The 23,767-nt window shown below is 38.8% G+C and overlaps 1 long non-coding RNA gene across 2 annotated transcripts in view; it reads right to left on the reverse strand.

The window, feature by feature from the left end:
- LOC133775167 (uncharacterized) overlaps positions 1 to 15,199 on the reverse strand; it is a 134,217-nt gene extending 119,018 nt beyond the window's left edge. For both annotated transcript variants that reach the window (XR_009868201.1, XR_009868200.1), the window contains exon 1: positions 15,047 to 15,199. This is a non-coding gene — a long non-coding RNA (uncharacterized LOC133775167). The remainder of the gene's footprint in view (positions 1 to 15,046) is intronic.
- Positions 15,200 to 23,767: the final 8,568 nt, after the last annotated feature.

The following is a 23,767-nucleotide window of genomic DNA, read 5'->3' on the forward strand; positions in this document are numbered from 1 at the left end:
TACTTGAACTGGCACTTGGATATGGGTTATGAGCATCCAAATCAGTGGCTTAATCTGTTGGGCCACAATACCTACCCCCTACAGTTTTGTATTTTACATTTAGGTCTATGATTCATTTTATATTAATTTTTGTAAAGGGAGTAATATTTGTGTCTAGATTAATTTTCTATATGTGGATGTCCAATTGTTCATTTGTTGAAAGACCATCTTTAGTCTATTGTAGTGCCTTTGCTCCTTTGTAAAAGACTATATGCCTTTATTTATGTGGATCCACTTCTTTTGATGTTTTTGTTTATTCTTTCACCAACAACACACTATACAATTACTGTGACTTTTGTAGTAAGTCTTGAATTTGGATGGTGGCATTTCTCCAACTTTGTTTCCTTCAATATTGTATTGTCTATTCTGTGTCCTTTGTCTCTCCATATAAATTTTAGATTCAGTTCATCAATATCTAAAACAAAACTTGTTTGGATTTTGATTGGGATTATGTTAAATCTACATACCAATTTGGGAAAAACCACCATTTTAACAATACGGAGTCTGCCTATCCATGAACATGGACTATCTCCCATTTATTTTGTTGTTTGTTGATATCTTCCTTCAGTTTTTAGTTTTCTTTATATAGATCTTGTACAAACTGATTCTTTTGGGTGCTAATGTGATATTATATTTTTATTTCAAATTTCTTTTTTTTAAAGATTTACTTATTTGAGAGGCAGAATTATAGACAGAGAGGGAAAGACAAAGAGATCTTCCATCCACTGTTCATTCCCTAAATGGCTGCAATGGCCAGAGCTGGGCTGATCCAAAGCCAGAAGCCAGGAGCTTCTTCAGTTGAGTGCAGGGGCCCAAGTACATGGGCCATCTTCCACTGCTTTTCCAGGCACATCAGCAGGGAGCTTTATCAGCAGTGGAACAGCTGGAACTGGAACCAGTGCCCCATATGGAATGCTGGTACTGCAGGCAGAGGCTTAATCTACTATGCCATGGCACTGGCCCCTTTATTTCAAGCTTCACTTGTTCATTTCCAGTATATAAGAAAATGATTGATTTTTGAATATGTGTTTTGAATTTTGCAACCTTGCTTTAATTACTTATTAGTTTCAGTAGATTTTGGATTTTCTACATAGATGATCATGCCATCTGTGAACAAAGACAATTCTATTATTTTCTTTCCCAATCTATATAATTTTTGGTTCCTTTTCTTCTCTTACCATATTAGGTAGGACTTCTATAATGATGTTGAAAACTAGTAGGGAGAAGTGACATCTCTGCCTTATTCCTGATCTTAGAATTCAGTGTCTCTCTATTAATTATTATTTTGCTTGTAAATCTTTCATAAACATTCTTTATCAAATTGAGGGAATTCCTATTTCTAGTGCACTGAGAGTTTGATAACGTGTTGAATTTTGTCATTTTGTATCTGCTGGTATGATTATATTTTCTTCTTTAACCTGTTGATGTTATGGAGTAGAGTAATTGATATGAAATCAGCCTTGCATAACTGGCATGAATACTCCTAGTCATGGTGTAAATTCTTTTTATTTACTACTGGATTTGATTTGCTAATATTTTGGTGAGAATTTTTCCATGTATGTTTATGAGAAATATCTGCTCAAAGTTTTCTTTTCCTGTAATAGTTTCATCTGATTTTGGTGTTACAGTAATATATGCCTCATAGAGTAAGTTAACCCTCCGCCTCTATCTTTTGAAAGAGATTATAGAGAATGCTATAATTTCCTCCTTAAATGCTTGGTAGAATTCACCACTAAACCCATCTGTGTCTGATACTTCCTGTTTTGGAAGTTTATTATTTAATTAATATATTTTCTTAATACATATGACCTAACAAGACTGTCTTCTCAGATTAAGCAGATTAAGTTGCTGCCTGCAATGCCAGTATCCCATATGGATGCTGTTCAAGTTCTAGCTGTTCCATTTTTGATACAGCTCCCTGATAACGTGCCTGGGAAAGCAGCAGAGGGTGGTGCTTTGGCCCCTTCACCCATGTGGGAGACCCAGAGGAAGCTCGTGGCTCCTGGCTGTGGCCTGGGCCTACCCAGGCCACTGTAGTCATCTGGGGAGTCAACCAGCAAATAGAAGATCTCATTTTCTCTTTCTCTCTCTCTCTCTCTCTCTCTCTCCCTGACCCCCACCATCCACCCTGTGTAACTCTACTTTTAAATAAATGAAATTAAATCTAAAAAAAAAAATGTAAAAAACTTTCTTCATTTTTTGTGCCTTTTGGCAGATTGTGTCTTTCAAGGAATTGGTTCATTTCATCTAGGTTACCAAATCTGTGGGCAGAGTGTTGTTCAAAATATTCCTTGATTATCTTTTTAACATCTCTGCAATCTTTAATAATGTGCTTCTTTAATTTTGTTATTAGTAATTTGTGTATTTTTTCTTTTTCTTGGTTAGCGTTTTTCAAAGAACCAGACTTCAATTTTGTTGATTTTCTCAATTGCTTTCCTGTTGTTAATTTTATTTATAACTGTTATGATTTTTATTATTTCCTTTCTTCTGCTTTTGATTTAATTTGCTATCCTTTTTCTAGTTTCCTGAAGTATCTGCATTCAATTCTATAAATTTCCTTCATGTACTGCTTTAAAAATATTTATTTGAAAGGCAGAGTGACAGGGAGGGAAGAAGGCGGGTGAGAGGAAAGAGAGAAAAAGAGAGTTCCATCTTCTACCCACAAGTTCAGTCCCCAAATGCATACAACAGCCAGTGCTAAGCTGGGCCAAAATCAGGGTCCAGGAACTCCATCTGTGTCTCTCACATGTGTGACAAAAATCCAAATACTTGGATCATCATCAGCTGTCTCCCAGATGCATTTGCAGGAAGCTGGATTGGAAGTGTGAAGTAACTGGGTCTCAAACCAGACACTGCAATATGGAATGTGATCATCCCAAGCTATGGTTTAACCTACTGTGCTGCAGTACCTGCTCCTCTAAGCATTGCTTTTACAGCATCATGGAAATTTGGTAACTATATTTTTATTTTCACTTATTTCAAACATTTTTTAATTTCCCTAGGGATTTCTTCTTTAACCCATGTATTATTTAGAAGTTGGTTTTTCAAATTCAAGGCCATTGTGTTATTTATATCTCTATGTAGTATTTAATCTAGTATTTCTCTTTAATCCCACTGAAGTCCAGGAGTAGACATTGTCATATTTTTATTTTAAAATTTGTGAATGTGAATTTTATGGCCCAGAATGTGAACATGAGAATAATGTGTATTCTGCTTTTAAGCGAATTAGTTAATAGATGCTAATTATATTCAGCTGGTTGGAGATATTGTTGAGTTCATATATCCCTAATGATTTTATGCCTGTTGCATTGGTCATTTTTGATAGAGGGAGGTTGAAGTTTTCAATTATAGTGGATTCATCTTTTTTTTTTTCTTACAATTCCATCAGTTTTTGCTTCATGTGCTTTGACACTCTGTGTTAGCCACAAACACAAGAAAGACTATTATGTCTTCTTGGAGAATTGACCTTTTATCAATACATAATTCTCTTTATCCCTGAAAACTTCCCTTGCTCTGAAGATTGCTCTATCTGAAATTAACATAGCTATTCTCACTTGCTTTCTTTTTGTAACATTATTTGCTTATTTATTTATTTATTTGAGAGGTTGAGATTCAGAGACAGAGATGAAAAAAGGAAAATGGAGAGAGAACACACTCCCATCTGCTGGTTTATTTCCCAAATGCCCAGAACAGTTAGGCATGGGTCAGACAAAAGCCAGGAGCCAAGAACCCAGTAGAAACTTATAGTCAGCCCAAGTTCATTTTTAAATAATTCTATAGTGCAGACAGTTCAAGTACCTTATAATAACAAATTAATCCTAATCCTTCATTCCCATCATTTATATCATTTCTGTCATTTATTTCTGTTATCCATAAGTGCATATGAGAGTACTTGAGAAAGTTAATGGGAAACGGAATTAAAAGATAGGTTTATTTTGGTGCAAAACAATTTTGAAATCCTTGCTTAAAAGGGACCTTCAAAAAGTTCATGAAAAATGCATATTATAAACAAACTATACATACATTAAAATTTTTTGAACCAAAATAAACATCATTTTTATTTCTATGAACGTCTTAAAGTACCCTCATATTAATGTTTGAATACATTATTGTTATTACTTTTTAAAAGACCGTTATGTGTTATATTAATGAAGAGTAAGTCCTCTTCTTATTCCTTCTCTGATGTTCTTTCTTTCCTTATGTAGAACTTAGTTTTAGGTCTGTGTTATTTAGCTTCTCCCTGAAGAACTTAACATTTCCTGCAAGGTAGATGTACTGAAAACAAATTCCTTCAGTTTTTGATTGGGGAATTGTTTCTCTTTCACTTTTGAAGGATAGTTTCACGAGGTACAGAGTTCTAGATTTGGGGTTATTTTCTGTCAACACTCAAATATTTCACTTCATTCTCATTTTGCTTGCATGTTTTCTGAGAATTCAGATATAATTTTCATCTTTCCTACTGTCTAGGTAAAAGATCCCCCCCCTTGCTTCTTTTGGGATTTTCTCTTTATCTTTGAATTTATGAGACCTGAAAATAATATGCCTAGGTATAGAGCTTCTTTTTTGCTTGTCATTTAGTCTGCATTGTTTTCTCTGAGTTTCCAGGAACTGTGGTTAGTATCTGAAATCAGTTTGGGGAGATTCACAGGCACTACTGTGCAAGTATTTCTTCTGTTCCTTTTTCTCGTTCTTCTTTTCTGGCTTTTTCAGAATGTATATATTACACCTGTAGTAGTTGTCCCACCATTCTTAGATAGTCTTTTTATTTTTTTCATTTTTTTTTGCATTTGTTTTCGATTTTGGAATTTTCTGTTGAGATATCCTCAAGCTCAGATGTTTTTTCTTCAGTTGTGTGCAGTATACTAATGTGCCTATTAAAGGCATCCTTCATTTCTGTTACAATGCTTTCAATTTCTAACATTTGACGGGGTGTGGATGAACGGTTATTAGGATTTCCAGTTATCTGCTCAAATTGCCTATGTGTTTTTGTATGCTGTCTATTGTAGCCATTACAACCCTGTGCATAATAATTGTTGTTTCACAGTCTTGATCTGCTAATTCTACCATCTCTGCCATATTTGAGTCTGATTCTTATGTTTCTCCTTTTTTCAGACTTTGCCTTTCAATATGTCTTGATTCTTTTTTATAGCTAGACATGATGTACATGGAAAAAGGAACTCTATCAACCAAGCTTCAATAACAAAGTGGTATGATGTGAGGGTGGGGAAGGATTCCATAGTCCTATGACTAGGTCTCAATTTATTTCATGAGCCTGTGACTCTGGATTATGAACTTCATATATACTCTCAGTTCCACTCCCTTTTAGGTGAGACAGAATGACTAGAGTATGTTAAAATTGAGTATTTCTCTGAAGGAATTTGTGGATTCAAAAGGCTTCCACAGCCTAGGCAGCTCATATCAAGAGCCTCAGATGATCACTGATATCATACATAAGAATGTTAACTGTTAAATTTACAACAGGAGTCATTGTATACTAACTTCCCATGCAGATGTTATGAGTGGTGTTATGAGAGTTAATAGTAATACTTGTTCTCTCATTTTAGTGTATTAAGTGGAGGATATTCTTATGTCCTATAAGCTTCAGATAAGCCTAAGCCAACTCTATTGCCTGTCTCTTTAGGTGCTTCTATGATTAATGATAAAGCTTTTCTCAAAGAAAAAAGTGTATTATTACAAAAATTAAAAGAAAATAAGAAGGGAAGCAGGAGAAAAGGTGGGAGTGAAGGATTGAGGGAGGATGGGATGGAAAGTGTCATTATGTACTTAAAATTGTATGTATGAGACACATGAAATTTGTTCCATTTATATAAATAAAAAATTTTAATTCAAAAATAAATGAATGAATAAATAATTGAGTATTTCCCTTCTCTAGGTCAGTTAGGTGCTAATGAAACTCCAGCAGGTTAGACTCTGCTTAAATAGTTTGTCCTGAGGCAAGCCTTGTTGAGAAGAACAAGATGCTGTATGGTATTTCCAAATGTTTACTTTCTCCCTCCCCTTTCTGGAAGCTGGAGAGGATTTATCTCAGATACTCACTGTTGATATCGCACAGGTACAAGATTTCCCTGGAGTTTTATATCCCAGACTCATCTACACTAAGCCACCAGGAATTTATCATTACAGTTCAGGTTCCCTGCCCTGACACTAGATCCTCAAGAAGTTACAGCTCATGGGGTTCTGCTTGGTCTTTCCTATTTGGGGGCAGTGGTTTACCCTTTGACTTTGCTTCTCTTAAAGATCTAAGATTTGATGATTCAGGTTGTTTAGCTTTTTATCTATAAGGGCAAAGTGGACACTGCCAAGCTTTCCCATTCCAAATGAATGGAGGCCGAACAAAAATGGAGATCAAAGTTGTGAAATTAGTTCTTTTGAAACCTTAGAAATCTGAATTTGAGCAGAACTTATCACATGGAATGACCTATTCTACCTCATTCTTCAGAAACTGCTTTTATTTCAGCTTCAGACTGGGGGTATGAATCTAACTAGGGTACATCCTGAGTGAGATTCCCAGTGGAAATAGCCTTGAATGATCTAATCACATCTCAAATAAAAGTTGACTCGAAGAATTTGGATTGTCTGATTGTCTGTATCTTATCATACCTGACATTCTTCTGCTATAGTGCTTGGTATTTTTTGTTTGTTTTTGCTTTTGGTACTTCCTTCTGTAATTCTGTCCTTACACTCCAGTTTGGCCTGATTCCTCTCAAATTCCTCTCAAAATGTTAGTTGCTGCACAACTAACATTTGGGAAATGCCTTTCACTATGCTTCTTGGTTTGATCCACTCTTAGGTGTCACACTTGTTTCACTGTTGTCTACTTTCTTGTTTTCTAGAACACATCCAAAAGTTGTAATGTGGGATAATAATGATAAAACAGGTCCGGCAAATATTTAAGCAAGTAGGTGAAGAAAATCTTTCAGAACTAAGGAAAAATTTTTATCTTGGGATAGAATTCTTTGAGTTCCAAGGAAGTAGAGATGAAAAATGGAATGCACGAGAGATTCTAGTACAATGTCCAAATTCCAGTGATACTGACAAAGTTCTACAGCTTTCTAAACAGGAAGAGCAAGTTTTTAACACAGAGAAAGAATTAGACTGGCTTTAGTTTTCTGTCTCCAACTCTGAAATCCGAGGACAATAGGATAATACCTAGTGATAACTGTTACTGCAGTTTAAAAGTCAAAACCAAAACACAGGTTACTTAAGAAACCCACTTTAAATAAAAAGCAATAAAGAAAGATTGAAATTCAGAGGATGTGTAAAAAGCTATTACCAGCTGAGTTAACCAAAGAAGTCGTCTGGCAATATTACTATCAGACCAAACAAGATAAATGTTAACATTATGTAATGATAAAAGATAAATTTATTAAACAGGTATAACAAACATAAACATGTTCACCTACCAATATAGTTGCTTAATACATAAAGCAAAATATTTTAGGAGAATAAAATAAAAATATAAAAGACTATTTTAATTTACCTTTTTCAAACTAATACAAATCTAATAGACAAATGTGAACAGAGAAAGAGAAAATAAACCAACAAATTTGATCTAAAAGACATATGGAACATCATCTCTCATAACTGTATATCTTGTATTTTAATGGAACATTTGCAAAAGTTAATCTTTTCTTTTGTCCCCAAGAATATCTAAGCCATAGGATATTTTACCAGAGACTTTAACGACCTCAGTCCTTTACTATATCTAAAAAAGGAAAAGAGAGAGGCGAATAATGAAAGGGATACCCCCAAATACAACATTCTAAGTACTTGCAAATTAAAAAACAATATTCCAAATAACCACTCATTAACATGTAAACAAACCTGAAATTACTAACGACATACAAGGATGAAGAAAACTTCCAACCAAAACGTATATTACTTAGTTCAAATTATTCTTATTGGGAATTCATAGTTCTAAGTGCCTTATCATTAAAGAAAAAAGTATAATTTAAGGAATTAGAACAAGTACATCAAAATGCATCAAACAAAAAGCTGGAAGGGAGAATAAAGATGAAAACCAACAAACAGAAAACAAAGTAGAAAGAATGAAAACACTATAAAGCTAGTTCTTACGGAAGACTCTCCCAGACAGAAAAAGTCCCTGGGGAAATCCGCGAAGACTCAACTGAGGAACACCAGGGAAGAACCGGAATTTGGAAACTTGGCACAAGAGAGGGCAAAGGACAGGCAGGAGGAGAGCGCAGACCGTGCCTCTGCAGTCGCCCTGTCCAAGCTCTGCACACACTCCCGGCCCAGCTCTTGGGGAGGCTGGGGAGGCGGGGGTCCCGGGAGCAGGCACAGGCATTCCCCTTCTCAGCCCTGGTCTAGAAAGCAGCCACACAGCCCGGAGCTGGGAAGACAGGAACAGCTTTGAAGTGAATAAGATACTGAGGTTTCAATTTAGATGGAAGAGAACTACACACTATCTAAAAATGGGTCTGTTCTCAGAATCAAAAGCAGCTGAAGAGCTATGGGATCCACCAGAAATGTCACCAAGAGCATGAAAACATTTCTGACAGAAAATGTGGGAGGCAGGAGTTGGAGAGAACAGAGCTGTTTCCTCGCTACTCCCTTTCAGGGCTGGCTGGTTCAGTCAGCCTTGTGCTCAATCGGCCTTGTATTTTCTTTTCATCAGACTGCAAGAAATTCGGCACCAAAATACCCAATGATAGTAACACCCTTAACCCCTTGAATGAACGTTAACACCATGGGTACATGCTGATATCCACAAATAATACAAAATTAATGGAAAGTTTGGAAGTATGGAAATATTTACATAGTCTGAAAGTACTTCCTAAGAAATTACTACAGTGAGAAAAGATTACAGTGAAGAGGGCTGGAAGACACTAGAGTAAACAGGTTACCAAATTCAGTAGCATCGAATTCAAGCCTCCTGCTACCTGGTAGGATGTCATGAAAGGAACACGACATTACTTCTGTGAATTTTTGTTCAAAGAAGTGTAACTAGCATCTAAGAAGGAATATATTAAAACCCAGATTTTACAAAATATCTTCAAAAGAATCCATGAGGCCGGTGCCACAGCTCAATAGGCTAATCCTCTGCCTTGCGGCGCCGGCACACCGGGTTCTAGTCCCGGTCGGGGCACCAGATTCTGTCTCGGTTGCCCCTCTTCCAGGCCAGCTCTCTGCTATGGCCAGGGAGTGCAGTGGAGGATGGCCCAAGTGTTTGGGCCCTGCACCCCATAGGAGACCAGGATAAGCATCTGGCTCCTGGCTTCAGATCAGCGCGGTGCATCGGCCACGGCGGCCATCGAAGGGTGAACCAACAGCAGAGGAAGACCTTTCTCTCTGTCTCTCTCTCTCACTGTCCACTCTGCCTGTCAAAAAAAAAAAAAAAAAAAAGGTGTGCCTGAGGCCTCCAGAGGCTGGCCTCAGCCTCTAGGTAGGACTTGGGGCCCGTCTGGAGTGCCGGGCTGGCTCTTGCGTGCCCTGAGGCGGGTGAGAGGCAGACCAAGCCCAGCGCGGCCAGGCCTGCTGGCCTGACCGTGGGAGAAAAAAAAAAAAATCCATGAATGCGGGGGCTGACATTGTAGCACAGCAGGTTAAGATGCTGCTTAGGACACCCATATCCCATATCAGAGTGCCTGGGTTCAAGTTCCACTACCATCTCATCCAGCTTCCTGATATTCCATACTCTGGGAGGCAACAGGTGATGGCTCAAGTAAGTACCTGGTTCCCTGCCCCCCTTGTGGGAGGCTTGTGTGGAGTTCCTGACTCCTGGACTTAGTCTGGCACAGTCCTGGCTTGTTTTGGGCATCTGGAGAATGAACCAATGGATGAAGATCTCTCTCTTTCTCTCTCTCTCTCTCTCTGTCACTCTGTCTCTCAGATAAAAACAGTTACATATATAAATTTAAAATACAGAATTCAAGAATGAGATATGAGTCCCAAGTTGAAGGAATAAAATATATGACAGCTTAATTCAATGCATGATTCTGAACTATATTTTTTGGTATAAAGGATATTATTGGGGAATAATATTTTAAAAAATTTATTAGTAATAATTATACATATTTATGGGATTCACTGAGATATTTCAATTCATGTATACAATGTATATTTCACAAAACGGAGTAATGAACATTTCCCCTTCTTTAACATTACTGTATGATTGGAGCCTTCGAATTTCTATTTGTTTATTCAGTATATCCTAGGTTATTGTGAATTACAGTCTCCCCTTTGACCTGACTCTGATGTGGTACCCATTATCCAAACACCTTCTATTCCCGCGCCCCTCCCAGTCTCTAGTCATCACCCTGCTGTGGTAAGATCAAATTTAATGTTTTAGCTCCCACATATGAAGGAGAACATGCAATATTTGTTTTTCTCTGTCTGGCTTATTTCACTTACTACGATAGCCTCCTGTTCCATCCATTTTGTTGCAAATGAGAGGATTTCATTCTATTTTATGGCTGAATAGTATTCCATTGTGTAAATATACAATTTTCTTTATCCATTCATCTGATGATGGACATTTTGATTGATTTCATATACCGATTCTTGTGAACAGTGCTCAATAAATATGGTAGAGCAGGTGTCTCTTTGATACAATGAGTTCATGCATTTTGGATATATACTCAGTAGCAGGATATCTAGATTATATGACAGTTGTATTTCTAGTTTTTAGAGAAATCTCCATACTTCTTGTTTGTATTAATTTCCCTTCCTACCATCAGTGTATAAGATTTCTCCTTTTTTAATATCCTCTCCAGCATTTGTGACTTTCTGTCTTTTTGATAATAGCAAATCTAATAGGGGTGAGGTGATATTTCACTTTGGTTTTGATTTTCATTTCATTTACCTGATGATTAGTAATTTGTATTTCTTCTTCTGGGAACTGTCTGTTCAGGTCCTTTGGCCATTTCTTAACTGGATTGGTTGGTTTTTTGTTGTTGTCCAGGTCCCATGAAGTTAATATAGATTATACTGGGTACTGTCCACTGGCAGGTGCGGGCCTAGAGTGGTAGATTGCTGTTGAGGTCCTCCCCATGTTCTACAGAATGTGTTCTGGTGACTCTGAGGAATTTGGTACTAATAGTCACAGTACTGTTTGTACAGGGGCAGGAAGAGTATCTTGTCCAGGTCCCATGGAAAAACTGTAGGTTATGCAACTTAGGGCCTGCATCAGTGGGATGGAGATAGAGCCTTTCCCAGGTCTCACAGGATAAGCACGGGTGTCCCTGATACTTATAAAGCCAACAGCCATAGTCCTAGAGCTGCAGGATGAAGTGGAGACCTCACACAGGTCTCATACCATGCGCAGGTTACGCCAGGGATTGTGCTGTAGCAGGCATGAATCTGGAGCAGTGGTCCCATGGAGAGAACTCAGCTAACTGTGTGGAGTATAGCTGCAACTGTTCCAGTCCCAGAGCTGCAGGACTCGGAGGACTTGTCCATGTCCCACAAGTTGTTCACAAATAATGAAGGGGATTGTGTGCTAGCTGATGCAAGTCTGGATCAGTAGGAATCAGATGGGGCCTTCCCCATGACCTGTGGGTGAGCACAGGTATCGCTGGGACTTACATAACAGTCACCACCCCAGAGCTCAGGTCCTTGGGGAGGAATGCAGATAAGGCACTCCCCAGCTCTGCAGCTGTTCGTAGGATTTGTAGAACCAACAGTTACTATCTCAGAGCTGCAGGACGCAGCGGGCTCTTAACCCAGCTCTCATAAACTGAGGGCCAGTTACGCTGGGGATTGTAGACTGGCAGCCAAAACCAGGACAAGAGGAGTACAGTGAGGGCCCTTCAGGTTCCCTGGGTGAGTGTGAGTTACTCCATGAATTATAGCACCAACAACCACAGTCCCAGAGCTGCAGGACACAGAAGATACTGACTCCAGTCCCCAGAAGGCAAGCAAGGGTGACGATGGGGTTTATGCTGTGGCCACTCACACCTTGTGCTAAGGAGAAGGAGACATCCTGAGGTCTAATTCCCTGGGCTTCTTTCTTGGCTGCTGCTGGTGATGAGCCCCTGGAGGCAGAGGGGTATTACCCTCGGTCAGGCAGAACGAGTGAGCATGGCTGTAGGACCTGTGCCCAGTAATCCTGCAGCTGCAGAATGTAGAGGAGCCCCTTTCCACCCTGGGAGCTGCCTTGGCTTTGGCTCTGGGGGCTTCTGGGAGAGATGGGGCTGCTGGGTGTCCCCTAAGTCAGAATGGAGTTTAGCTATGGCTATGCCACAGAAGCTCAGGTCTGGGACTGTAGGGGCAGAGAGAGGTAACGTGGGTTCTTTTTAGGGGCAAAGAAGACACTTGGATCCCATTCTGCCTGCTTTTCCCAGCAAGGAGGAGCCCTCCCCTGCCCTCTGACAGGCGAGCCAGGGAAGGAGCACAGTGTGCTTCGTGCAGGTTCGAGAGCCTCTGTGCTGCTCACAGGTCCAGTCACTTCTTCACTGAAGTCTCCCTTCTGTCGGTATTCTGGAAACATTGTCCTTTCTTTGTTGTGCTGGTTTTTCTCTGTGGCAGAGACAAGTGCTGGGCCTCTCTGTTCAGCCATCTTGGACCCCTCTCCTTATTATCAGTATTGACAGATTTTACTGGTGGTGATCTATGAATGCTAATGTCTCAACTTCGGTGGTTGTACTGTGCTATGTAGGAGAACATCCGTAAGGTAATGGGATATCAGGTTGGCAAACTTCTCTCAGATGATTCAGAAATAGTTCTCTGGGTTGAACTTGCAACTTTTCTCTAAGTTTGACACCGTTTCAATTTTTAAAAATAATTTAAAAGTTATAGAGAAAGTGAAGAGATTAATTACCAATTGAGAAAAATATTAGCAGTGCCAATATCAATTAAGGGAGCAATATTCTTAACATACAAAGAGCTCCCATTAAACTGATGAGAGAAAAATTAACCAATTCAAATAAAATAAAATGCAAATGACGAATAAAAGCGGTTACTTCATTAGTAAACAGTAGTCAGGAAAATGCAGTTTAATTAAATATTAATCATATATCACAAGGCACTTACCAAAACAATAAAATTTGCTTATTTATTTTAATTAATTAATAATTTTGGAAAGGAGAGAGAGAAACATTCCTGTCTGTTGGTTCAAATACAACAGCTTGGCTAGTCCAGGCTGAAGCCAGGAGTTTGGACCTCAGTCTGTGTTTTCTATGTGGTGGCAGGGGCCCAAGTACTTGATCCATCATCTGGTGCTCCTAGGGTGTGCATTACCAGGAAGCTGGATTGGAAAAGAGACTTGAATTCAAATCCAGGGACTGCAATATGGGATGTGGGTGTCCAAAGTGGCATCTTGACTACTGAGCCAAATGCCTGCCCCTGGTGACATCCAGCAAGGGTGATATGGTGATGCAGGATAGGTATTTTCGTTCTTGATGATAGAAAGCATCAATCTGATACTTTTGATTATAGAATTGTTCAAATTTTGTGCTATGAACTCTAGCAGCATCTGTGAAAAATGGGTATTTCTATTGACTCAGAAATTCTTTTTTTTAGATTTATTTTATTTATTTGATGTTAGAGAAAGAGAGAGAGAGGGAGAGAGAGAGACTGAGAGAGAGGTCTTCCATCTACTGTTTCACTCCCCAAATGGCTGGAACAGCCGGGACTGGGCCAGGCAGAAGCCAGGAGCCAGTGCTTTATCTAGGACTCCCATGTATGCCTCAGAAATTCTACCCTGGGGAATCTATTCTTATAGAAATAAACAGAAACAAGAATTGTTATTGCAGCTTTGTTTTTAGCAGCAAAAAACCAAATATTGAATGACTATGAGTATTAACAGAAAAGTGATTTGTATATAATCATTCCATGGCAAACTGATCATTAGATAAAGTAAGTTAGTTTTATGCTATGTTGATTAAAAAGGGTTTCCACAAAATATATAATTTTAGAAGGAGGAAAAAAGTAAGAAACAGATAAAATTCTGGTTGTGTTTTTGTTTTGCTTTAAATTTTTTAGTTAGTTAATTTACTGGAAAGGCAGAGAGAGAGATCGCCTATCAACTGGTTCACTCCCCAGTTGCCCAGAACAGGCAGGCCTGGGTCAGGTCAAAGCCAACCACCAGTGACTCAATCTGGGGACCGCAGACTGGCAGCCAAATATGAGTATCCTGATCAGCCACCATCTGCTGCCTCCCAGGGTGTGCATTAGCAGGAAGCTGGATCAGAGCCAGGAGTGGAATCCAGGTACTCTAATATGTGATGCAGGTGTCCCAAATGGCCTCTTCACTCCTAGATGAAATGCCTGCCCCAGAGTCCTGTTTGTATTTATATTTTACATATGGTTACCTGAGCATGTAGAGAGATTTGAAAGCAACTTTCATGGCCATTACATTGGTTAGATAAGAAGCAAATGAATTTTGATGATATTATTCCATCTTGACTAATTTCTACCACTCTACATATAATTCTTTCTTTCTTTTTTTTGACAGGCAGAGTTAGACAGTGAGAGAGAGAGAGAGAGAGAGACAGAGAGAAAGGTCTTCCTTTTTCCGTTGGTTCACCCCCTCCAAGTGGCCACTACGGCCGGCGCGTTGTGCGCGGCGCACTGCGCTTATCTGAAGCCAGGAGCCAGGTGCTTCCTCCTGGTCTCCCATGAGGGTTCAGGGCCCAAGGACCTGGGCCATCCTCCACTGCACTCCGGGGCCACAGCAGAGAGCTGGATTGGAAGAGGAGCAACCATTTGGATAAAATAATTGAGAAAAACTGCCACTTGGAAAAAAGGAAGTAATAGTCTATACAATGACTGTGAAGCTCCAACCGAGAAGACTGGAATCTGAGCAAATCAACAGCTGGAAGCAGGACATGTGACTAACATGCTCAGAGAGAGGTATGTTGGAACTGAGGTCCAACAAGAGGCGAGGAAATGCACAGCTGAAGGTTATTTGCCAGAAGTGGGTGAGAAGGTGGTGAGTGGGAGACAAAGATTCCAAACTTAAGCATTAAGCATGACTGGATATTGAAAGCACAAAATCTACAAAGACTTAGGGTCAGGTTCTTACCGTGAGAATCATGTAACTGGAAGAGGAGTCTGTAGCCTAGCGCTGTCTCAGACAAAAGAAGCCGAGAAAGCATTCTGGTTCCGGGAGCCCCTTGTGGCCTCTTCCTCCTGTGTGGCACATCCAAACCCCCACCATTAAAAAGGTTTGGACAGTTTCTGTGGCCTGTAAGAAAAAAACGAAGAGAAAAACCAAGTGTTACTAAATATAATAAAAAATATGGGATCCTGGTGTTATTTAGAGAAAAATAATACTGAACACCTCAATATGAAATGGTCATGTCAAAACTAACATAACTTTAATAGTACAGAGACTAGTAAGCTTTACTGAAGTCTAATTAAGTGCCATGTAAATACACCAAGCATTTTAAATATAATATCCTTTTTTAAAAAAAATTACTTATTTATTTGAAAGTCAGAGTTACACAGCGAGAGGAGAAGAGGCAAAGAGAGAGGTCTCCCATTCACTGGTTCATTCCCCAGTTGGTTGCATCGGCCGGAGCTGTGCCAATCCAAATCCAAGAGCCTCTTCTGGGTCTCCCACATAGGTGCAGGTGCTCAAGGACTTGGGCCATCCTCTACTGCTTTCCCAGGCCGTAGCAGAGAGCTGGATTGGAAGTGGAGCATTCAGGACGTGAACCAGCGCCCATGTGGGATGCTGGCACTGCAGGTGGTAGCTTTACCTGCTATGCCACAGCACCGGCCCCAATATATTATCTCTTTTATGCTTTGTAAGAACCTACTGAGTAGGTACCATTATTTCCATTTTACATAAAATTAAACTAAGGTTAACACAGGTAAAAATAACTGCTGTAAAATCACATAAGTAGTGGCCGGTACCGTGGTGCAGTAGGTTAATTCTCCGCCTGCAGTGCCAGAATCCCACATGGGCATCGGGTTCTACTCCTGGCTCCTCCTCTTCTAATCTAGCTCTCTGCTGTGGCCTAGGAAAGCAGTAGAAGATGGCCCAATTCCTTGGGTCCTTGCACCCACGTGGGAGACTGGGAAGAAGCACCTGGCTCCTGGCTTCGGATCGGCACAGCTCTGGCTGTGGCAGCCATTTGGGGAGTGAACCAATAGAAGGAAGACCTTTCTCTCTGTCTCTCCCTCTCACTTTCTGTAACTCTACCTGTCAAATAAATAAAATCTTTAAAAATCACATAAATAAAAATTCAGATGCAGGACTCACATTCAAGTCTGTCTGAATCCAGTCTCACTATTCTGTTTGTACAGTGCCTGATGTTTGTAGTAATGGCCTGGTGTCACATCTAAATGTTAATTTGTCTAGTGACTTCTATTTCAAAAGTCTGGGATATTTACTCTATTTCAAATATTTGCATCCAAATAAAAATTGATTTTTCGGGGGCTGGCATTGTGGCATAGTGAGTAATGCCACTTTCTGTGATGCCAGCATCCCATATGGGTGCCAGTTCAAGTCCTGGCTGCTCCACTTCTAATCCAGCTCCCTGCTAATGTGTCTTGGAAAAGCAGCAGAAGATGGTCCAAGTGTTTGGGTCCCTGCTACCCACGTGGGAGACCCAGATGAAGCTCCTGGCTCCTGGCTTCGGCCTGGCCCAGAGTGGTTACTGTGGCTATCTGGGGAGTGAACCAGCAGATGGAAGATCTCTTTCTCTCGCTGGGTGTGCATGTCTCCCTCAATCTATGTAACCCTGATTTTCAAGATAAATAAATATTTTTTAAAATATTTATATTTCTGTTATTTAAAATATCAAGAAATTGGAAAGGCACCAAATAGATGAGCTTTCAACTCATCTCAAGGATCTAGAAACTCTGCAGCAAACCAGACCCAAATCTAGTAGGAGAAGAGAAATAATTAAAATCAGAGAAAAAATCAACAGGATTGAATAAAAAAAAATTACAAAAAATCAGCCAAACGAGCAGCTGGTTTTTTGAAAAAATAAACAAAATTGACACCCCATTGGCCCAACTAACTAAAAAAAGAAGAGAAAAGACCCAAATCAATAAAATCAGAGATGAAAAAGGAAATGTAACAACAGACACCACCGAAATAAAAAGAATCATCAGAAATTACTACAAGGACTTGTATGCCAGCAAACAGGGAAACCTATCAGAAATAGATAGATTCCTGGATACATGCAACCTACCTAAATTGAACCAGGAAGACATAGAAAACCTAAACAGAGCCATAAGTGAGACAGAAATTGAAACAGTAATAAAGGCCCTCCCAACAAAGAAAAGCCCAGGACCAGATGGATTCACTGCTGAATTCTACCAGATATTTAAAGAAGAACTAACTCCAATTCTTCTCAAACTATTCAAAACAATCAAAAAAGGGGGAATCCTCCCAAATTCTTTCTAAGAGGCCAGCATCACCTTAATTCCTAAGCCAGAAAAAGATGCAGCATTGAAAGAGAATTACAGACCAATATCCTTGATGAACATAGATGCAAAAATCCTCAATAAAATTCTGGCCAATAGAATGCAACAATACATCAGAAAGATCATCCACCCAGACCAAGTGGGATTTATCCCTGGTATGCAGGGATGGTTCAACGTCCGCAAAACAATCAACGTAATACACCACATTAACAGACTGCAGAAGAAAAACCATATGATTATCTCAATAGACACAGAGAAAGCATTTGATAAAATACAACACCCTTTCATGATGAAAACTCTAAGCAAACTGGGTATGGAAGGAACATTCCTCAATACAATCAAAGCAATTTAAGAAAAACCCATGGCCAACATCCTATTGAATGGGGAAAAGTTGGAAGCATTTCCACTGAGATCTGGTACCAGACAGGGATGCCCACTCTCACCACTGCTATTCAATATAGTTCTGGAAGTTTTGGCCAGAGCTATTAGGCAAGAAAAAGAAATTAAAGAGATACAAATTGGGAAGGAAGAACTCAAACTATCCCTCTTTGCAGATGATATGATTCTTTATTTAGGGGATCCAAAGAACTCTACTAAGAGACTATTGGAACTCATAGAAGACTTTGGCAAAGTAGCAGGATATAAATTCAATGCACAAAAATCAACAGCCTTTGTATACACAGGCAATGCCATGGCTGAGGAAGAACTTCTAAGATCAATCCCATTCACAATAGCTACAAAAACAATCAAATACCTTGGAATAAACTTAACCAAGGACGTTAAAGATCTCTACGATGAAAATTACAAAATCTTAAAGAAAGAAATAGAAGTGGATACCAAAAAATGGAGAAATCTTCCATGTTCATGGATTGGAAGAATCAATATCATCAAAATGTCCATTCTGCCAAAAGCAATTTATACATTCAATGCATTACCAATCAAGATACCGAAGACATTCTTCTCAGATCTGGAAAAAATGATGCTGAAATTCATATGGAGACACAGGAGACCTCGAATAGCTAAAGCAATCTTGTACAACAAAAACAAAGCCGGAGGCATCACAATACCAGATTTCAGGACATACTACAGGGCAGTTGTTATCAAAACAGCATGGTACTGGTACAGAAACAGATGGATAGACCAATGGAACAGAATAGAAACACCAGAAATCAATCTAGACATCTACAGCTAACTTACATTTGATCAAGGATCCAAAACCAATCCCTGGAGTAAGGACACTCTATTCAATAAATGGTGCGGGGAAAATTGGATTTCCACGTGCAGAAGCTTGAAGCAAGACCCCTACCTTTCACCTTACACAAAAATTCACTCAACATGGATTAAAGACTTAAATCTATGACCCAACACCATCAAATTATTAGAGAACATTGGAGAAACCATGAAAGATATAGGTACAGGCAAAGACTTCTTGGAAAAGACCCCAGAAGCACAGGCAGTCAAAGCAAAAATTAACTATTGGGATTGCAGCAAATTGAGAAGTTTCTGTACTGCAAAAGAAACAGTCAGGAAAGTGAAGAGGTAACTGACAGAACGAGAAAAAATATTTGCAAACTATGCAACAGATCAAGGGTTGATAAACAGAATCTACAAAGAAATCAAGAAACTCCACAACATCAAAACAAACAACCCACTTAAGAGATGGGCCAAGGACTTCAATAGACATTTTTCAAAAGAGGAAATCCAAATGGCCAACAGACACATGAAAAAATGTTCAAGATCACTAGCAATCAGGGAAATGCAAATCAAAACCACAATGAGGTTTCACCTCACCCCGGTTAGATTGGCTCACATTCAGAAATCTACCAACAATAGATGTTGGAGAGGATGTGGGGAAAAAGAGACACTAACCCACTGTTGGTGGGAATGCAAACTGGTTAAGCCACTATGGAAGTCAGTCTGGAAACTCCTCAGAAACCTGAATATAACTCTACCATACAACCCAGCCATCCCACTCCTTGGAATTTACCCAAAGGAAATTAAATTGGGGAACAAAAAAGCTGTATGCACCTTATGTTTATTGCAGCTCAATTCACAATAGCTAAGACCTGGAATCAATCCAAATGCCCATCAACAGTAGACTGGATAAAGAAATTATGGGACATGTACTCTATAGAATACTTTACAGCAGTCAAAAACAATGAAACCCGGTCATTTGCAACAAGATGGAGGAATCTGGAAAACATTATGCTGAGTGAAATAAGCCAGTCCCAAAGGGACAAATATCATATGTTCTCCCTGATCGGCGACAACTAACTGAGCAGCAAAGCGGAAACCTGTTGAAGTGAAATGGACACTATGAAACAGTGACTTGATCAGCCCTTGTCCTGACTGTTGATGTACAATGCAATACTTTATCCCTTTTAGTATTTTTTTTTGTTCTAGTACTATTGTTTGAACTCTGTAATTAACACACAATTATTCTTAGGTGTTCAAATTTTAACTGAAAAGTGATCCCTGTTAAATATAAGAGTGGGAAAAAGAGAGGGAGATGTACAATTTGGGACATGCTCAATCGGACTTGCCCCAAATGGTGGAGTTAGAAACGTGCCAGGGGATTCCAAATCAATCCCATCAAGGTGGCATGTACCAATGCCATCTCACTAGTCCAAGTGATCAACTTCAGTTCACAATTGATCACAATGATAGGTCTAAGAGTCAAAGGGATCACAAAAACAAGACTAGTGTCTGCGAATGCTAACTGATAGAATCAAAAGGGGAGAGAAAGATCCAACATGGGAAGTGGGATACACAGCAGACTCATAGAATGGCAGATGTCCTAAATAGCACTCTGGCATCAGAATCAGCCCTTAAGGCATTCGGATGGCTGAGAGCCCATGAGAGTATTTTTTTTTATTTATTTAGTGAATATAAATTTCCAAAGTACAGCTTATGGATTACAAAGGCTTCCCCCCACCACCACTTCCCCCCACCCGCAACCCTCCCCTTTCCCATTCGCTCTCCCCTTCCATTCTCATCATGAGAGTATTTTAGGCATGGAAAGACAAGACACTCGGGCAAAAAAAAAAAAAAAAAAAAAAGAAGAAGACCTAAATGAAAGATCTCTGCGAGTGAGATCCCAGTGGAAAGAACGAGGCCATCAAAGAAGGAGGTACCTTTCTCTGAGGGAAGGAGAGAACTTCCACTTTGACTATGACCCTGTCGGAATAAGATCGACGTCGGCGAACCCTAAAGGCTTCCATAGCCTTGGAAATTCATGACTAGAGCCTAGGGAGATTACTGACGCCATAAACAAGAGTGTCAAATTATTAAGTCAATAACAGGAGTCACTATGTACTTACATCTCATGTGGGATCTGTCCTTAATGTGTTGTTCAATGTGAAGTAATGCTATAACTAGTACTGAAACAGTATTTTACACTTTGTGTTTCTGTGTGGGTGCAAACTGATGAAATCTTTACTTAGTATATATTGAATCGATCTTCTGTACATAAAGATAATTGAAATGAAAAAAAAAACCAACAACTTGGTTTTAAATTTAACATTGCATAGAAAATTAATCAATTTTTAAAAATATCATGTAGGATCTCTGTCCTTAATGTTCTGTACATTGTGATTTAATGCTATAACTAGTATTCCAACAGTATTTTTCACTTTGTGTTGCTATGTGGGTGCAAACTGTTGAAATCTTTACTTAATATATACTAAACTGATCTTCTGTATATAAAGAGAATTGAAAATGAATCTTGATGTGAATGGAACGGGAGAGGGAGAGAGAGAGGGGAGGGTTGCGGGTGGGAGGGATGTTGTGGGGGTGGGGGGAAGCCATTGTAATCCATAAGCTGTACTTTGAAAATTTATATTCATTAAATAAAACTTAAAAAAAAAAGTTGGTTTTTCAGAGTGACTCATTCTTTTTTAAAGGATTCTGTATATAACTGTAGCTTCTTACCAGATTTCAGTAATTGGAGCTCTACAAATTGAAACTGAGTTGCAAATAAATTTCTATGAAATGCTATAAAATAGATTGGTTATAAATTCTGAATACTGTATACATTCTATCTATTGCATTTCCTTATGAATTCAATTTAAAAATCCTTTTTGATTTTTTGCTAAGGTTTTGGTCTAAATAATACTTCAATATGGACTTTTTCTTGGCAATTCATGTGATTTCCTGGAAGTTCCCACTGAGTATACACTTACTATGTAAACATAAAACTTGATTCCTCTAGTAAAACCATCAACCATTTGTAAATGCCAATAGGCTGTATAGGCAATTTTCAACCGCTGAGTAAGGTCATTCCTCTTTTTTTTCTGTATTTCCCCTAATGCTTTGTAGTACGGGTCACAGAACTTCTACTAAGGCTATTTGCTAATTCTTCTTTACTTTACATCCCCCTCCCCCCACTAACCTTTTGACTGACCACCCCTTCATTTTCCTAAAGAACCTGATTTAAAAACTCCAATCATCTTACCTGATCACATTTCCTCTAATATGTCAACTTAGCCATAACTGCTTTGAACATCTAACCTTTCTTTAACCCCCATCACGTTCATGCAACTACACATAACAATATATACAGTTCTTTTTCATTTATCAAAAGAAAAGAATCCTTGGAGAATAAAGATTTGACAGCTCCTGTTACAAGATAATTGTAATACTTAAAAAAAGAGAGAGAAAGAGAGATGAGACAGATGGTGTACACTGGAGACATGTGGAAGTTTGCTTGAAAAATAGCTTTAGAAATTCAATTGAGACTGAAAAGAAATTATGCAAATCATCCTTTTTGCATAAAAGCATCATGGAAAACAAGGAAATTATCTTAATCTTCAATCTTCCACAATCTTGTCAAAGAGAAAGAATGTCAACTGGACTGATAGTATCTTGGATTCCTATTTAAAAGAATTCTATAGACACTTATTTGAGTTATAGGAGAAAGATTATTTTCAGTGAGATTAAAAACATTATTCTCTAGATTGTAATATGTAGGTTTAATTCAGCAACATCAACCATTACATTTTTGATGAGTTAGTAGTTTTAAACATCTTTTGTAATTTACATCAGGAGTGATTTATAATACTTCCATTACATATTCTGTAAGATTAATTTATATATAATAAGATGACAGAAATTTAATTTTTAAAATTATGTTTGTCTTGAAAAAGATTTTTGAATTGTCCTTTTAAACTTGATATACTTTCCTGATTCACATATTACATAATTTTTTTTAAAGAAGAAAACATATATACAATGCTAGGAAAGCAGGGCTGGCGCCGCGGCTCAACAGGCTAATCCTCCGCCTTGCGGCGCCAGCACCCCGGGTTCTAGTCCCGGTTGGGGCGCCGGATTCTGTCCTGGTTGCCCCTCTTCCAGGCCAGCTCTCTGCTGTGGCCCAGGAGTGCAGTGGAGGATGGCCCCAGTGCTTGGGCCCTGCACCCACATGGGAGACCAAGAGAAGCACCTGGCTCCTGGCTTCGGATCAGCACAGTGCGCTGGCTGCAGAGGCCATTAGAGGGTGAACCAACAGTAAAGGAAGACCTTTCTCTCTCACTGTCCACTCTGCCTGTAAAAAAAAAAAGCTAGGAAAGCAGAAGTTCTAAAAAAATAATGTGAAGGTTAGAGTGAAAACTTTTGTAGTATATGTTTTTGAGGAAAGTGAGAGACAGACAAATAATAAGGAAACCAGTTTCCCAAAAAGGAGGAATACACTTAATGTGTTCAAGAAAGTTTTCAGAAAAACAAGGTTGAAGTGTAGTATGACTGGTAACAGTTAGGATGATAACTATGCTTTTGTGAACATAAACACACATTTTATTTAGGAATAAGAAAAGAACAATATGAATAGTTTGCTGCAGACAAAAGAAAATGTTATGGTGGAATCATTTTTACTCATTATGAAACACAGAATAAAGCTTCTATTTCATTATACATATGGATTCAGGTGGGTAAACTGATGAAGACTCACATCTTTTGCTGAACACTGTAAGGAAAAAAAAGACTCCTGACTCATAATTTTTGAGTCCCTAGTGAATTCACACATATGTTTTTCTTGAGTATTTTGAAGATGGCTTATTTAAATGAATCAGAAAGGTCATTTTCTATCTTTAAGTTCAATCAGAAAGAAAGGAGCCTGAGAATTGATAAATAATCTTTAATAAATGAAGAAGAGTTCCTAAGGAAGTTTATGCAATTTCATTTTCCAAAGATGATTAGATAAAGGATGGGAATTTATCTGCCTCTGTTTTCTTCTTTCTTCCTTTTTTTTAAGATTTATTTATTTCTTTGAAAGGCAGAATTACAGAGAGACAGAGGCAGAGAGAGAGAGGTCTTCCATCTGCTAGTTCACTCCCCAAATGGCCACAATTTCTGGAGCTGGGCCCATCTG

The sequence above is a fragment of the Lepus europaeus genome, chromosome 16 (assembly GCF_033115175.1).
Source record: "Lepus europaeus isolate LE1 chromosome 16, mLepTim1.pri, whole genome shotgun sequence".
Taxonomy (NCBI): domain Eukaryota; kingdom Metazoa; phylum Chordata; class Mammalia; order Lagomorpha; family Leporidae; genus Lepus; species Lepus europaeus.